At 47.2% G+C, this 17,410-nt stretch overlaps 1 protein-coding gene across 2 annotated transcripts in view; it reads right to left on the reverse strand.

The window, feature by feature from the left end:
* Positions 1–17,410, reverse strand: part of LOC120727690 (cadherin-7-like) — a 60,511-nt gene that overhangs the window by 13,071 nt on the left and 30,030 nt on the right. The window lies entirely within an intron of this gene.

Raw genomic sequence — 17,410 nt, forward strand, 5'->3', positions numbered from 1 at the left:
GAAGGGGGGGGGGGGGGGACCCGACACAAATAGTAAGGTATGTATGGCGTGTGGGAACGGGACGCGTGGAGGTGTGGGAGGCGGGGACACTGGATCAAGTAGAAAATGGATGTACAGCAAAAGGGAAGGGTAGGGAAAGGGCAGCAGGACGGTGAGAGGCGGGAGACGGAGAAAGAGGAAGAAAAGGGTAGGAATGTGGGTGAGAGACGAGAGAAAGGCCAAGTACAGCAGGACGAAGCGCGCACGTACCCGACCCCGGGGCTACCAGTCTCAGGTGTTTCCTAACACGCGACCGGCAAGCCTAGAAGCGGCGAACCCGGACGCAGGTGTGCCGGCGGAAAAGGCCTCCATTCCATAAAAAAACCCCAAAAAAAGGGTTGTTTGGTTTCCCCACAAACAGCGGCTCGGATAGGGGGACTGCGAGAATCCAACGCCGCCTCGGTGTCTCCAGACACCGGCGGACGGATATCTTGTGACGTGGAGGGAGAAGAGGTTACAGGGGCGACAGGGGAGTCAGGAGGGGCGGGGCAATGTTCTGTAATTAGGATGCCAAAGGCTTGACTGTCTTTTTTGCTGGGAGCTCCAGCTGGGTGAAGTGCACCTGGCGAGGAACAGCCGGTGACACACCGGGTTCCAGAAAACGGCGCCACCAAACTCTTCACGTGAAGCTTTGAGCTAAGTGACTGTAACAGGGTGGGCCCGACGGTCCACCATGTGAATAGCGGGAGACAAGTCTGAAAAGAGAAACCTTTGACCTTTGAGAACCTGCTGATCTACTCATGTGCCGTCTGTAAAATTCATTAGGGCCGCAACGGAAACACCAGCCTTTGCGTTCCTTACATTAAATACAAGTGCCTTCCTCCTTTCCAAAGTAACAAAGTGCTTACCATGAACACACTCAGACCACACAGTGGGCCCTGTCCTGTGGGTGTCCCCAGTAAAAGGTGGTACTGTAGAACGTTTGTCTTTTCGTTTCACAGACGGTTTTTAGGGATAAAACCACTGGCGAGCCAAAATGCTGACTCTCAGACTGAAACTAGAACTCATGTGAAACAGCTTTGAGTATGAAATGAGGACGCGGGCTGAGAAAAAACATCGGGTATAAAGTCGCAGGGAGAAAAAAGTCATCCTAAATTCAGGAACACACAGTACAAATGAACAAAGGACTCACACACAGTGTACACACATAAGGTAAACCGAGGCGAGACGGAGGAGAAAGCTACAAAAATAAAAGAAACTTAGCACCGACGAGCTACTGCGGCTGGGTATATGTGTTTTCGTTCTGTCCCGCAGACAGACCCGGGGAGGGGGCGACTGGGTCCTCCTAAGTCCTGTTCTATGGAAACATACCTGTGCTGCTGCCTCCGTGTATTTTCCAGCTGAGACTGCCCCGAGATCCTCGGGTGGTCCTTTACTACCCCCAGCTCGCAGAGATCAGCAACCGCTCTCGCCTCGCTAGAAAAGCAGCAAATAGGAAAGACTCTCAAAAAGCGCATTCATAATCTGTTCACACTGAGCTGGGAGGCAAAACATACAGGAGCAAACAGAGCAGAGACAGCAGTTTTCTACCCTGGAGCTGATCAGCCGAGTGGGCATCCTGTGTAATAACTGTTTAGAATGTGCAATATAGCTTCTTTCTTTATGTGTTGAAATGACGGTTCAAGCCATTTTTTAGGTATTATCTCGTGAATTTAAATGTTGTAGGGCGAACTTTGTTTGACCGCAGTTGTGAACAGGTGAGCAGTTCAGTGTGAGCATGACAACAATGATGAAACTCCACAACTGATGCATGCTCCAACATCCAGAGTAAGAAACTTACGAGGGGTAGCAACCTGGTCCAGAATCTCCGGAGTCACCAGGGGGTAAGCGGCGACAACAAAACCAAGCCGTACTTCATCAGCCGGCTGGAATCCGGTGCAGACAGCTAAACAAACAACCGATTTGGCCGACAAAGACACACCACAATATCTCTGGACTGAGCCGAACCAAGTTAGCTATCAGTAGGCTTTAGCTAGCAAGTGAAAGAAACTGAATCAGCATGTGAGATTAAATACAGTACAGAATGAATATCAGGCAGAACCCCACAGCGCCCCTCTAAGTCGAGGCCGAGGTGACAACCCACCCCCTTTACCCAATCATACATCGGGGCTCGCTGCAATCTAAGTGTGACGGTCACCTGAAGACTGCTCAGCGTAAGGTAAAAAAATAGGAAAAAAAAAAAATAAATTAGTTCCATGCAGCGTACAATGAAAAGACACACACACTGGGTTTGGAGGATAAGACTACGTGTTTATTGAAAGAGACTGTAGTGGCAAGCTTTTACAAACAGGAAGGGACGCGTCTGCGAACAGAAACCCAGGCGTACGAAACTGTGAAACTCTACAGTGAGGCGGAGCCACCAATGCACCAAAGAGTTTCCCGCTGCACACAGGCATCGGCGCTGGAGTACTCGGTGCCTGCCCCGTGGCCTTCTCCGGCAAGAAGTGGGCTCCAGTCATTCAGCACTGGCTAGCTCAGCGAAGCAAGAGGGTCAAGGGCAGGAACGATGGCGCAAATGTTGTTAATGGAGCTGAAAGCTTGAATTTTGGAGCAGAAAGGTCTAACGAGGCACCAAACCGCCTCGCAGGTGGTGCTACCCTGTGTGTTTTATAGACAGCTCAGTAGCATTAACTGATCTAACAACCAAATAAAAGTAATTGTTTATCATCAGCTGAAATCTGAATTGGCTGTGAGAAAATTCTGGTTGAAGATGTGCACGTTCATTGTAGGTTGTTGTTTTAGCGATCAGATCGTGTGACTCACGCTCTGCGCTCTCCGGCGGGAGAAGAGAGCTGGGGCAGCAGCAGCATCCTCACGGGGATGTCAGCAGCAAGCAATGAGAGGGGAAAGGTCAAGCGCTGCCGGGGGCGCCAGGACGAACCGCACAGCAGAGCCGACATGTCAGCTGGACGAAGTTGAAATGCAATCCTCAAAGTCCGCACCTTGAGCACAGCAGAGGACAGTGTGAGAAGCTGGACGGCGGTTCATGACCGATGCGCCGGGGGGGGGGAGTGGAGGCGGAAGCTGCGACCGTGAACTCACCTGAAGTATTCGTCTGTGACAGCGGGGGGAACGTCCAGGTTTCTATATGCTGTTGTGTTTGTGCCTCTATAAGCTGAGTAACACACCCAAACTTGAATCAGCCTACGTAATATATGACCGCTCTTCACAGCTGTTGTTTTGCCTCGTGTCCAACAGTCGAGGTCAAAACCGTGTGGCTCAGCGGAGAATTTATCAACACTGGATGTTGTTTGGCACAGTTTGATAGAATGGAATTAGTAATCTTGTACCTTTATAATCGAGTTGACTGATCGGCTGACAAAGCTGGTTACAGGGTGGATATTTCCGTCGGTCTGTAATAAGCTGTTCATACTACTGGGCGCGGGGCCGCGACCGCAGCTCAACCAGTGAGCGTGAAACCGGCACCCGTGAGGCAGACACGACCAGCAATAGCCGGCAGCAGCATGCGTTTCTCCTGCAGTGTTGGGGAGCACAGGGATGTACTGACTCTTTGCGGACGTAGTTGTGGAATATGAGGGTGGTATTTGTGGGGGCAATCAGCACAATGAGTGCGCTCAGTGACTGATCCATCAGGGGACATCACAACCAGATAGAAGGGAAGAGATCCCCGAACAGACTGCCAAGCGGTCTGAACGCGACTTCGCCGATGACGAGTGGAACAGACCTACAAGCATGACAGCAGGTCAGACGTCGACAGCAGCACACTGCGGAGCAACAGAAGAGCGACTGATGGGGCTGCTGGCGTACAGGTAGTCGTACCACTAGAAACGCCACCAAAGCTCGCGCACCCTCTGCTGCCCACGGCTCCGGGATGCGAGGCTTGTCGCCAGGGAGCAAACGGCTTTTACTCAATGACGTCAGGCATGTGGTTGAGTCACAGGACCGAACTGTGGCGGCCGACAGCCAGGGCAGGCCGAACAGAGCTGCGAGACTCCGCCCACCACCGACAAGATAATATAGTCCACGTGAAAACCGGTTTCCCTTCACCAGCATCCGTTTCCTTCTTATCACGCGATCAACCTGCAGGATAGTGCGCAGGGAAAATGAAAGGTCAGGCGAGAGGAAAACGGAGCAACCTCAAAGACGCTCAAAGACAGGCTGAGAGTCAAGAAGAATAGAAAGGATAGAAAGAGAGAGGCCGTTTAAGTAGGACCAAGAGTCCAATTACAGAGAAAAGAATGAAAAGAGAGCACATTAGACGTGGGACGCAAGGAGTAGTTACAAAGAAAGATAAAGGAGAGCTATAGGTGGGACAAAGGAGCAAAAGAAAGAAAAGAAGAAAATAGCCTTACTTGAGAACCAAGAGTCAAGTAGACAATAGAAAAGAAAGAGGAAAAGAGAGAGCCTTTACTTTGGACCGGAAAGGTCACTAAAAGAATGAGAAAGAATAGAAATAGAGCCTTTACTTGGGACGCAGGTCAAATAAGAATAGAGAAAAGAATAGAAAAGAGAGCCTTTCTACTTGGGACCAGCAGTCCCTAAGCTTCTGACCAAGATAGCCTGAGCCTTTCCGTTGGGCCACAAGAGTCAAATAAGACTGCCAGACAAGTACGAAAAGAGAGCCTTTTACTTGGGACCCAGAGTCAGTTAAATAGAAAGAACAATAGAAAAGGAGGCCTTTCACTTGGACAGCAAGAGTCAATCAGACATAGAAAGAATAAAAAGAGAGAGCCTTGCACGTAGGACAGCAAGAGATTCAGGTGACAATAGAAAAGAAATAGAAACGAGAGCCTTGACTTAGGACCAAGAGTCAAATTAAAAAGAGAAAGAAAAGGAAAGAGAGCCTTTACTTAACCAAGAGTCAAATACAATAAGAAAAGGAATAAGAAAAGAGAGACCTTTACGTAGGACCAGAGTCAGTCAAATAAAAATAGAAAAAAGGAATAGAAAATAGAGCCGTTCGTGGGACCAAGATTCAAAGAAGAAATAGGAGAAAGAATAGAAAAAGAGAGCCTTTACTTGACGCGAAGGAGTCACATTACAATAGAAAAGAATAAAAGAGAGAGCCTTCACTTAGGAGCAAGAGTCAAATAAGAGTAGAAAAGAATAGAAAATAGAGCCTTTATTACTTGGGACAAAGGAGTCATAAAATTACAATAGAAAAGAAATAGAAAGAAGCCGTTACTTGACTAAGAGTCAAATAAGAAGAGAAAAGAAGAGAAAAGAGAGCCTTTTAACTTAGGACCAAGAGTCAGTTCAAAATGAACGTCCACCCAGCTTCTGTCGCCCACCGTAAAGCTGAGAAATAACAGTAAAAACCAGGAAAGGCTACGTCGCATCGCTAAGCGTTTTCACTGCCGTCCGTTATCTTTGAAGTTCAATGACAGTGTTGGTCAGTGCTTGAACACTTTTCGGTGGAGGCCCCCATAAAAGTTAGTCAGATTGAAGAAGTAACTTCCCACGTAAATTTTCTAAAATAAAGCCCAAGTGGTGTGTCTAAATACTGAATCATCGACGCTGTTATCTGGTACTGTGCCATGAGTGAGAATGGAAGCGATATGCTGGCATGGATGCTGGCGCCGACATTACCACCAATGCTGGAAATGCCGCGTCGCGAACCAGAAAGGGAAATCAAACCACAGCCTCGCTTCGCTGGGCTGGACACCGAGAATCCGCTGGGCACGGTCAGGTTCGTACTGCGAGCAAGGATGACAGCAAGCGATTGAAAGCCCAGTACAAGGGTCATATGTGAGGCTTAAAATGTTCTCTCCCGCACACTGAGTATAGGTGTCCCGGCACAACTGTAGTCCAACAGCAAAATGGAATGAGGATGCAAATGGGGAGAACACCCAAAGTCTCCGATGATCCTCGGAGCTGAAACACGCAAAACCTCATTTGGAGATCTCAGTAGGGATAACGCAGGAAGGAAACATCCGATGTGAACCAATGAGGCAAGGGTGGGTGAATTGAGCTCATTCCAAGAACACCTGGATAAGGAAGTTAAGCTGAAGAACACCGGGGGAGGTCGTCGGCTTTTGTTTTGGATTAAACATCGAAGGGTTAATCTGACACTGTGATGGTCTATAACAGCTTAACATGTGTTACACCTGTATTGACAGATAAATTGCCTCATAAACACCAGGAGCCTATTAGGTAAGAAGGTGGGCCGTGTGCAGCCAGTTGACCCAGGGGAGCGCTTTTTCAACCGGTGACGTACATTTACACAAATGTTTTCATTTACATTTATACTGTCAGCTAAGGCAACGCGATGCCGGAGGCCTTAATACAAGCACAGAAGGGCGGAAATTGTGTGGTATCTTTGATTGGTACATCCCCAAAGCTGAATTTGATCCCAGCAGACAAGACAGGGAGAAACGGATAGTTTGTGGGAACGCAAATACAATGAAGGACGCTGTCTTTGGGAGACCTGTAACTATTTACACCTCACTTAGCTAACTGTAACTGAAGGCTGAAAAACTTGCATACCTGCACTGCATGCAAACATGTGCGGTGTATTGGCATGAATCGTTGCAAGTTACAGTAGCTTCCATCATTCTGTCCAATCAGTAGATCTCAAGGAGCTTGTGAGGATGAATACACGCGTGGGCCAAAGCAACCATTTGCGGTCACAAGACGTAAGGCTCACATTATGCACCCGCCCAGTTTAGAGTAATCACTACTTAATCACGACTGGCTGTGGAGAGAGAACCAGCACAATTGAGAAACTGGCGAAAGGGGAAAACAAGGGAAAAAAAAAAAAAAGCCTTCCGGACTATGATCCCAGAGTGCTAACCAGCAACACCAACCGAGACTGCTCTGTTTGTGTACTTTCATCTTTTAGTCTTAGCCTGCAGAACCTCGTATTACTGTAATGTGTAGATAGGCCTGTATTACCTGTGTTTGTGTGTACTGACCCTTCAGGGGAAGAAGGAGCGTCTGGGAACTGCAAAGGTAGAAAGGCGATGAATACGTGCCTGGCCATGGAGGACAATGACAGCAGAGCAGTGTTCGGGTCTCCCAACAACTTCCCGGATTCCCCGGAGGCCATAGTGGAGTTGCATGAGATGGAGATTCAGTGGTTTGTTTCCTGGGTAACAGTTATGGAGTGGATGCTCCTGAAAGATCTGAGAAAGACCACCAAAGAAGACATTGGCTAAAGTAACTACTACTACTTGATGGGCATCAGGAAGCACTGGATTCTGTCTTGACCTCACAGACAGAGTCTCCCAGATTCCTCCACCTCCACACCCAAACTGTATGAGATTGAAATGAACTGATCAGTGTTAGCTGCCTTAATGCCTAAGCTGTTTTCAGACCTCTGTTTTCCCTCTGCCAGTGTTTTTGAGTATCTACAATGTGGTGAAAAAGTGAGCACCTGCCCCCCACCCAACCCCTGTAAAGTGATTTCGTTAGTTAAATAGGTCCTGCTTGACAAAGTGAGTTGACCAAAAAAGCCTGCAAAGTCAGACAGCATGCCGTGATCCAAGGAAAGGCAGGAACAAATGAGAAAACACAGTAGGATGTCTCAGTTGGGAAAAGGTTATAAAGCATTTCTACAGCTGTGATAGCTTCAGTTAACCACAGGAAAGAGCCAGTTATCCCACTGGCAAGACAAGAACGAGCGAGCCATTCCCCAGGCAGTGGGCACAGAGCTGACCATCCAAGAAGTCACAAAAGACCCCAGAAGAACATCCAGAGAATCCACAGGCCTCACTTGCTTTCAGTTAAGGTCAGAGTTCATGACCTCCATCATAAGGAAATAGACTGGGCAGAGAAATGGCTCCATGGCAAAACCCACTGCTGAGCAAAGGAACGTAGGCTGATCTCAGTTTCCCAGAAAACATTGTGGGAGGAATGCCGCAGAACTTATGGGGAAATACGCGGGACGGACGAGAAGTTTGAACGTTTTGAGTATCCCGTTACTCTGATGTAAAGGAACAACAGCATTTCAGAAAGGAACTCATACCAACAGTAAAAGGGTGGTTGAAGTGTGCAGGGCTGGGGCTGTTTGTGCTACCCTCAGGGAACGGGAATTTGCTGTGGTAAAATGGGACCATGAATGGTGCCGTCTACCGAAACATCCGAAGGAGAAATGTCCCGGCCATCTGTTTCGGACCTTCAAGAATGAACCACACGGGTTAGCTGCAGCGGACAATGATCAAAACAACACCATCAAGTCCACCTTTGAATGGCTTAAGAAAAACAAAATGAAGACCTTGGAGTCATCACTGAATCAACGACCTCAATAAGGTGCTACCCTCCATGTTGATGAAATTACAACACCATTGTTGGACATAGAACACTACGAGTGGTGCAGTTTATCACACAATGATGATGGCAGTGTGTTGCTGCTGAGGCTGGCCCAACCAGTTATTAGGTTTAGTGGGCAATCACCTTTTCCAAACAGGGCCATATAGGCTCCCCGAATCAGCATTCCTTTAGAAACTGCATTTTTGTGTATGAATTGTCTTGGTCTATATTTAAATTTGTTTGATGATCTGTTTTCGGAGACGCAACAACCAAGAACTCAGGCACAGGTAATAATCTTCAAAAGATGGGCTTTATTAATACCCGCAAAAAGACAAGTTTACCGCAAAAATGTCAAATTTGGAACCAACTAAGAACTGAAGATCCAACCGCAGGAACTCGACTAAACCAGAATTCTACTAAAAAATAGATCCGTAACCAACAAGACTGACCTGCCCAAATAAGAGACAGCTCTATTAAGGTAGCAGCTGAATGACCATATTTAAACATCAGAGTGAAAAGACAAAGAACGATAGACTAAACTTAACAGGGGGTTGGGGAACTCTATCCACCCTGTTGTGGTGCACAACTAATGGTTTAAAGTCCAGTTTGTTGGCCTCTGCACTTAAACCAGCCTCCACCATCAGCCATCCTCTGTTAAGCAAAGCAGGAAGGACCGGGGAGCAGCAGCCAGGGGTTCCTCAGAAAGACAGAAGTGATTATTACCATACACCCAGTACCATGACAAACAATACAAAGTAATTTGTTACAAAAATTTGAACACTTGTGTGACACATTGAGAAAAACAGGGAATTCGGGGACGGGGGGCCATGCTGAATGGATCGGGTGGACGCGGATCAGCAGTACATCTACATGACTCAAAGGTCCTTTTGTACTAAGCAAGTTCAACGCTATCTTCTGCTGAGCTAACTAAAAGAAAAATGGAGAACTATGAAGAAGATTTCTGCTTCGGTGAAGTCCTCATTTTCATAGCCGGTCATCACAAAAGAATATCTAAATGAAAGAAGTCCACGAATGACCTGAAAAACTTATCTGAACTACCTTGATCAGCTGGGCGAAGGTCTCATAGATAAAAAGGAGAGAGAATCAGGAAGGAGAAGAATCTCCACTGTTGAAGGCGCGGAACAAAGCGAAACGGTAGGCTTACTCGAAGGCCAACATAAAGGACAACGGGAGCAAGCAGCCAGAGACCGGAAATCCATGCACGACCCATCCAGAATACGCGATCCCATTAACGTTACAAGAAGACAACAGGAAACAAAGGAGGCAGGTTTCAGGAGACAGTCCTGAAATACTGTGTCTGATGTGGCTCCAGTGGACAAAAAGAACGGTTAGCAGAGATTAGACTGGAATGAGTTATGACTTTTCCCCACTCAAGCTACAGCAAATGTCAAGATGCTGGAAAACTGAACACTCTCAGTAAGGATGCACAAGCTTCTGGCTGATTGCCTTTTCACTTGTTGTCAAATTTCTAGGTACAAAATTAAAATGTAGATCTAAATTAGGTCTGTACATAGAGGCACTAGTCAACTGTAAGAATTGGAAAGGCTCAACCAAAGATCACCGGATGTAGGAGTAAAAGCTTTTTTTTCTCAAGCCTGATGGTTCAGGTCGTTATGATCGTTTGCAGAACGGAGGAGGAAAAGACAATTTCAAGAAAGCGTTGAGTCAAAAGGAAGTAAATCTACAAAACCTTAGTGGAAAACGTTTCATTTAAATACAGGTTATAGGCTGATGTGTTCGACTTTGTGGTCATGGCAATCTCTCAGTGGAGAAGGCCTACTGGCGAAGACAAGCGCGTTCCGGAGAACCGATCACCCAGCAGCGGCTGGGCTCAAAGCACACTGAACACAATGCACTGCAACGGCAGTGGCCACTATCAAGCTCCGACACGAGCCGATCAGAACACCCTCCGTTTTTCTGCACCTGCAGGGATGAAGGGATCACAGATCCTCAATGGATCAAAGGGAAGGCGGCCTTTCTTCAGCCAAGCCTCGCCAGGTTCAGACTTACCAAAGCATCACCAAAGTGAATGGCAGTGAGCGAGTGCAGCAAAGGTAATAAAGATAATGGCAGCCATACACTGAGGGTTTAGAGATCTGCGGATGGTCGAGGATTTGGCTGAGGATAGCGCCAGCATAACGTCTTTGATGAGGCCTCACAAACAGACGACCTGACGCTCCTCAACGGCTCATCAACACCAGGTTTGGAGGGAACAGAGAATCTGCAGGAAGAAAGCAAGAGGCTTTAAAAAAACATTTTTTGCAGCTGAATTTAAAGCTGTTAAGAAACATGAATAATTGTAAAGATATTTAGTGAATAATAACATTAAACAGGAAAAGAAAGGCAACATGCAATTTAATGCTCCAGGAAAACGGCTGATTCAGCAAAGCTCCCAGCAAAAGACCGTGCTTTTCAGCTCTTTTTTGCAGCGTTTTATGACTGAATCTCTACCTGCTCCTGAAACTGGACTTGGGCAGGCGGGGCCACTTCGTCCTGCTGAAGTAGCTGGTATGTATTCCCTGAGTTGGCTGCTCTGCCTCTCCTCTTTCTGAGCATTTCTCGTTGGAGTGAGCCATCTGGTGGAAGCAACGCATCACCTCGCTGACATCAAGAGGGCGGGAGTAACGATGCGGGCTGTCACATAAAGGGCGTTTGATGCTATTCAGCAGGTTGCTTGACGTCGTCTGCGCTGGTACGAGCCGCCGTCATGAATTCGAAAGAGACAAAAAGATTGGACCTCATGATAATAGATGAGGCTGTTGCCATCGAATAGTATCTTTACGCAGTCTGCTGGCATGCACCTGTCCAGACATGAGTGTTTGAGATAGAGCGTCCAAGTCTCTGAATGTAGTCAATGTTGGCAGTGGGAGACCCCAGCAGGAGGAGAGGAACCTAACTGGCACAGGACCTCGCAAGACAGTTCCAGCAGAACTGGCATCCTGCAGTCGCACAAAGCCAATTTATGTGATGGCTGGTCCAGGAAACCCACACTGCCTGCAGACACATGAGAGTGATGCACTGAACCCAGCGAACATGCTCCTCCACACGGCAACACATGACCAAGAAGGTTATGCATGTCCATGTTCAGTCCTGTGAAAAGGTTTTGGTACTAGGGAAGTGTAAGTCTTTGATTTTCATCTTTCTCCTGTGCTACCCAACTAGTCTTTAAAGATACAAGGAGATACAAGAAGCCATGCAGCAAACCCTCCCTGAGTTTTCTTTGTGCTAGTGTTTGCACCGGTGTGATCGGTGTGATGCATACCTACGAGGACCACAGTGGCCTCAGCTCGCTCTGGGATCTTCTCCATTAGCTTTACCTCATGCTTGGATCTGGAGTGACAGAGCTGTGGGACTTCTCTCTGGACAAGCACAAAGTGAAGTCAGTGCCATACCAACAGGCTGACCTTCATGTCCAGCACATACATCTGACACCAGGCACTCTGAGGTGGAGGCTTCAGCTGTCTGATTGCACAGCATCTCCACCTAAAGTTCAGTTTTTACCTTGTTCTTCTCTCCATCAGCCTCCTTGTGATTGGTCAGGTTGATGCAGGGTTCAGATTTTCCATTGTGTCTGTCGATAAGGTTGGCCATGTTTGCTGCAGAGATGTTCCTGCTGAATAAGCTGTGATCTTTCTCATCGCTGGGGTGACTGAGGCAAGGCAAGGCAAGGCAAGTTTATTTGTATAGCACAATTCAACAACAAGGTGATTCAAAGTGCTTTACAGAGACATTAGAAACAAAAACAAATAAAAAGCATGATTTAAAATTGATTAAAACAAGCAAACAAACAAACTAATTAACAAACAAACAAAACAGTATATAAAAATCAAAACAGATAAAATCAGAACAATAGATAAAATCAGTAGTTAAATGTAAGTTTTGAAATTTAAGCTTAAAAGTGTGGATTTGGTGTTTTATTCAAATGCAGCTGAGAATAGGTGAGTCTTCAACCTGGATTTAAATAAACTGAGTGTTTCAGCTGATCTGAGGCTTTCTTCTGGTGAGTTTGTTCCAGATATAGGAAAGAAGAATGGATGGATGGATGGATGGATGGATGGATGGATGGATGGATGGATGGTTGGTTGTTTGGATGGATGGATGCATGTTTGGATGAATGGATGGTGGATGGGATGGATGGATGGATGGATGTTTGGATGACGAATGGATGGATGGATGGATGGTTGGTTGTTTGGATGGACGATGGATGGATGGATGGCTGATGGATGGGTGGGTGGATGTTTGGATGGATGGATGGTTGGTTGTTTGGATGGATGCATGGATGGGTGGGTGGGTGGGTGGATGGATGTTTGGATGGATGGATGGATGCATGTTTGGATGAATAGATGGATGGATGGATGGCTGATGGGATGGGTGGGTGGATGTTTGGATGGATGGATGGTTGGTTGTTTGGATGGATGCATGGATGGGTGGGTGGGTGGATGGATGGATGTTTGGATGAATGGATGGATGGATGGATGGCTGATGGATGGGTGGATGGTTGGTTGTTTGGATGGACGGTGGATGGATGGATGGTTGGTTGGTTGTTTGGATGGACGATGGATGGATGGGATGGATGGATGGTGGTTGTTTGGATGGATGGATGGATGGTTGGTTGTTTGGATGGACGACTGGATGGATGGATGGATGGATGGATGGATGGATGGATGGATGGATGGATGGATGGATGGTGGTTGGTGGTGTTGGATGGACGATGGATGGAGGATGGACGGATGGATGAATGGATGGATGTTTGGATGGATGGATGGATGATGGATGGATGGACAGATGGATGAATGGATGGATGGATGTTTGGATGGATGGATGGATGGATGGATGGACGGATGAATGGATGGACGGATGTTTGGATGGATGGATGGATGTTTGGATGAATGGATGGCTGATGGATGGGTGGATGGATGGATGGGGTTGTTTGGATGGACGGTGGATGGATGGATGGATGGTTGGTTGGTTGTTTGGATGGACGATGGATGGATGGATGGATGGATGGGTGGTTGTTTGGATGGATGGATGGATGGATGGATGGCTGATGGATGGGTGGATGGTTGGTTGTTTGGATGGACGGTGGATGGATGGATGGATGGTTGGTTGGTTGGTTGTTTGGATGGACGATGGATGGATGGATGGATGGATGGGTGGTTGTTTGGATGGATGGATGGATGGGATGGTTGGATGGATGGATGGATGGATGGTGGGGGATGGACGATGGATGGATGGTGAATGGATGGATGATGGATGGGATGGACTGGATGGATGATGGCTGGACGATGTGATGGATGGACGGATGTTTGGATGGATGGATGGATGTTTGGATGAATGGATGGATGAATGGAATGATGGATGGACAGATGGATGAATGATAGATGGATGGATGTTTGGATGGATGGATGAATGGATGGATGTTTGGATGTTTGGATGAATGGATGGATGGCTGATGGATGGATGGATGTTTGGATGAATGGATGGATGGCTGATGGATGGATGGATGGACGGATGGATGGATGGATGGATGGTTGGTTGCATGGATGCACCTGTGACGGAGCAACAGAGCTCCCAGAACATTGGCTCGATCTTCAGCTTTAATCTGATCTGAGATCACCATCTGTTCCACCACCTGCTGAGCAATCCCTGGTAAAGTCTTCTGCTTCAGATCCAGGAGTACGGCCCCTGAAACCACACAAACGTGAGAGGGTTGGGAAGTCAGTGATGGGCGGCGTCCGTTTGCTTTGTCTCGTGTTTATTCCCTTTTATTTTTCTTCCATCTCTGTAAATCAGTAACTTGTAGATGTTGAATATGGCCACAGAGTGGAGCCCCCCTCCTGCTCCCTGAGCTGACAGTTTCAAACACTGATACAGATTGTTATCATATGTAACCAGTGAAATTCTTTTTATGGAGGCCTGGCATATCTATATCACAGTGGCATAGTCCTGGAACCAAATAGTTTTGACAGCAGCGGCCAAACAATATCATTGGCATTTACACCAAGGTGACCCAGAAAGTGAAGTTTTTTCCCTGTTCATCAAGAAGTCCAGCACTGCTGCATGCATACCTATCACAAAAAGTCCTTCAATAAACCTTCTTGTGCAGCCATCAGCTGATTGAGCTTTAATATAACTGCAACATGGGAAAGCTGTTATTGATAACTACTTTGATTCTGTATGTGAATGTTTCATCTTCAAGTTATTATGAAAGCTAACTGAATTTAATCTAATGCTTCAGATTGCTAATCTGAAGTCCCACTCAAGTCCCACCATCTGCTAGATGGTGGGACTTGAGTGCATGCGTAGCTCCTGAATGGGCTTCAATCAAGGTAGAGTGGAGGAGGCGGCCCTGACTTGGCCATATACACTCACAGACAGGAAGCTGTCCACCGGAGGGCAGCAGAGAGCCTCCGGCTCCTCCTCACCTTGGGCCATTGTTTTTCTGAGCTCCAGCAGAGAACGGAAAGGACAGGGAAGCAATGTGAGGTCTCCCCCAGCGCTCTGTCTCCTCCTCCACCTCCTCCTCAAACTTGATCCATCGAGCCGTCTCCCTCCACTGCAGCTCCTGGTTCCTGTCGATCACCAGCTCGTTCAGCTCCACGAACACCTGGAATCACAGAGGACAGCGAGTCTAAAGAGGACGGCGCCATGGTGTGCGCTCACACACAGAGACTCTAGCCAACAATGAAACATGTCAGCATTGAGCTCCTGAACATTTTCACAGAGAGCCAGACTGATGACGCTCCACAACCGTTACAGATGCTACTTCTTCTTCCAGCTGCAGTAATCTTCATCAGCACATATATCATTACATCACTATAATAAGCAAGTCAGAGCACAAACTGAGTCACTGAACACGGTCAACAGAAGCTAAGTCAGTTAAAACCAGAGCCAGTCCAGAGTTACTCTCACATCTGTCACATCTGCCGACCTTCATGTTCACATATAAACCTAATGCTGTGATATAAACAGGCCCAAAGCAGACTAGAAAACTGAAAACAGGACCAAATGGCTCACATGACCGTTTTTTAATTTGGCACAAATGTAGTTCACCTGGTGTGTTTGGTAGAAAATCAAACATAAAACAAGAGAAATCAGAATAAAACTAAAGAAAGAGACAAAACAAAGTTAATCCAAACTGAAGCTGGCACGTTAAATCACTCTACCTTATTTTGTCGACTCTTTAGGTCCAAACCCACCATCCTGAAGACTGGAGCACACTGAGTGGAGAGAGAAGCTCGCCTCAGAGTTTACCCTAGCTCTACCTGTCTGACTCTGCCTGTCTGACTCGTTCTCATTAAGACAGAGTCCAGTTTGTCACCCGTTCACAATGGCACCTGGATTAACTCACTCAGACTCTCGGATCATCTTTCGTCCCTCCTGTCAGCCTCATTCTGGTTGTTTTGTGTGAGAATCACATCATGTGGACCACCTGAACTGGCTCGCATGAACTCACCCTGAACCTTCTTTAAATCAGGTTTAATCCCACAAATACATGACATTCCTGTAAACCTTGCGCTCTGTCGCCAGCTTCAACCTGTGTGTGCGGGATTGTTCTAGCAGAGTCGGATAAACACGAGTCAGAACTTCCACAAAAACGCAGCAGTGACCGAATCCGCAAGGAGCCAATGTAAGAAGTCAGTGAAGGAAGTGCGAGCTGAAGTAAATCAAAAGAAAAGCACGAAAACAAACTCATCAGGATCAGCTGCCAGCAGTTTAGTCTCAGTTTAAGTGAAGCTGAAGACGATTACATTTGAAAACATCCAAATTAGTCAAATTAGAGGAAGTGAGTGAAAAGGGTCAGAGGGACAGGTGTTTAAGTTGAAGCAGCAGGATGTGTGGTTAGAGCACAGTTCAAAGGTCAGGCCTCGGAGGGTCAGAGTGTTTATGTTTCCTATAATAATGACTGCTCCTTAGCCCCGCCCTCTGACCTCATGAGGTGTACGGTCCGGTCGCAGGTGCTGGTTTGACCAGCTGACCGTCGGATCTTTGGTGGCGTGGACGATCGGTCCTCTGGAGCTCCGCCTCACCAGGTGACGTCGAACGGCTGGAACGTCATCCAGTCGGTGACCTGCGGTGGACACAGGTGTCCCATATTTAATGCTGGCTGTCACAAAGCTCTCACACCAAGCGCCACCCTGAACAAAACAAAAACTGGACTTTAATAAAGTGTCACAGTGAAGCTGAGGTGAGGTCACAGCAGCTGTCAGAGCTATAAAGAGAAAAGAGGCAACAGTTTACAGTTACACTGAGTATTACTTTCTTCTGACATCAATGAAGAAATACGAAATCCTTCTGACTGGGCTTATATCACAGTTCTGCTCTGAGCACGTAAAGCACTTCACTATCAGCCTCTTTGAGCCGCTCACACACATTCGTGCACGCTCTGTTTCTACATTATTACGTTTTCTAACAGTTAGTTGTTATGCTGATGGAGCAGCATAACAACTAACTGATGCTCAGCGTCCCGGAGCCGGGCATCCTACTTTCTTACCACCTACTTCCTGACCCACAGGAAGCTCACCCTAAACTTCAACGACCGCCATGTTGGGGACTGTCTGTCCTCACCTTGTGGCTGTATGACCCAGATCCCCCACATGATTGCGGAATCCAGAACACCCTCACACACACCCTCTCATGGGAACTTTGCGCAGTCTAACAGGATTTCAGGCTTGGCTGAACACCAGCGATAAATCATTTACAAGAGAGTCTGACTGTCATTCGAGCGCCTGACACACACACACAGGTGTGCCCACTCAGCAGGTGAGCAGAGTTTAAAGTTTCAGTAAAAATTAGATTTTCTGTGAAAGTTTCACACACATTTATTTTTTCTGGGAAAGAATCATCAAAAGCAGCCAATCACAATCCAGCGATGAACTCAGCTGGCTGGACCCCTCTACCTGCCTGGTGAGTGAAGCTGTTAGTGAGGCAGGGTTCTGCTGACAGCGAGCATGTTTACGAAGGAGAGCGGCGCGGTCCGCCTAACCCTGACCCCACTCGTGCTCCCACACACAGGTCATGTGACCCCCCCCCACACCACCACCCCCAACCGCGACTCATGCAGAAGCTTTATTCTGTCAGTTTCTTCATGGACCACTGATAAAAGGTCACATTTTTATGTCACCTGTGTGAAAAGTTT

Source organism: Simochromis diagramma, unplaced genomic scaffold (genome assembly GCF_900408965.1).
Source record: "Simochromis diagramma unplaced genomic scaffold, fSimDia1.1 OVJJ01000385.1, whole genome shotgun sequence".
NCBI lineage: Eukaryota > Metazoa > Chordata > Actinopteri > Cichliformes > Cichlidae > Simochromis > Simochromis diagramma.